The sequence below is a fragment of the Penaeus monodon genome, chromosome 21 (assembly GCF_015228065.2).
Source record: "Penaeus monodon isolate SGIC_2016 chromosome 21, NSTDA_Pmon_1, whole genome shotgun sequence".
Taxonomy (NCBI): domain Eukaryota; kingdom Metazoa; phylum Arthropoda; class Malacostraca; order Decapoda; family Penaeidae; genus Penaeus; species Penaeus monodon.
In genome coordinates this window covers 18,972,488-18,973,107 of record NC_051406.1, presented here as the reverse complement: position 1 = coordinate 18,973,107, position 620 = coordinate 18,972,488, and the positions used below count along the sequence as shown (strand labels likewise).

Genomic DNA, 620 nt, shown 5'->3' with positions numbered 1-620 from the left:
GAAGATGAGCGGAGAGAAAAAGGAAGATATTTCCACATTGCCCGTCCCATCCATCAGTATTCCTGAAATAACCAAGAAATGAGAAAAAAAGATAAATAAGAAAAAAAAAACTTTCACTGACGCATCTACCCGTCCAACCCAGCCAGGTGTAATAGTCCTGGCTTCGGGAGCAGAAATAAACTAGAAATGAGAAGAAAAAAAATATATAGATAAAAACTACCTATAAAAAAAGAGAACTTTCACTAGCGCGTCTACCCGTCCACCCTACCCAGGTGTAGCCGCGCTGGCTTCCTTCGGCCTGGCCTCGGGTGCTGAGCCATGGGCCTCTGACCCCCTCGCGACGGACTTCCCTAGCTCCTTCCTCGCCTCCCGGGACAACGACATCCTCTCAGCTCTCACGTGGGCGACGCTCGATCTCAGCCACCTGCGCCGGGACATCGACCACCAGTCCTTCGCCACGTCCTTTGGCATCCCTCAACGCGTCCTCGGTCTTCCCCCGCAGCCTCGGTCACTCTCGAAGGAGGAAGAGGTCCCTGTCCTTTCAAATCAACCATGATATCATCGCCCAGGTGAGTCTATTTTTTTTATATCTTTTTTTGTCATTTGGACATTCTGCTAAG

At 49.8% G+C, this 620-nt stretch overlaps 1 protein-coding gene across 1 annotated transcript in view; it reads left to right on the top strand.

The window, feature by feature from the left end:
- LOC119586709 overlaps positions 1 to 620 on the top strand; it is a gene marked incomplete in the record, with an annotated part of 6,438 nt that overhangs the window by 2,217 nt on the left and 3,601 nt on the right. The window contains 1 exon segment of the mRNA XM_037935440.1: positions 273 to 569.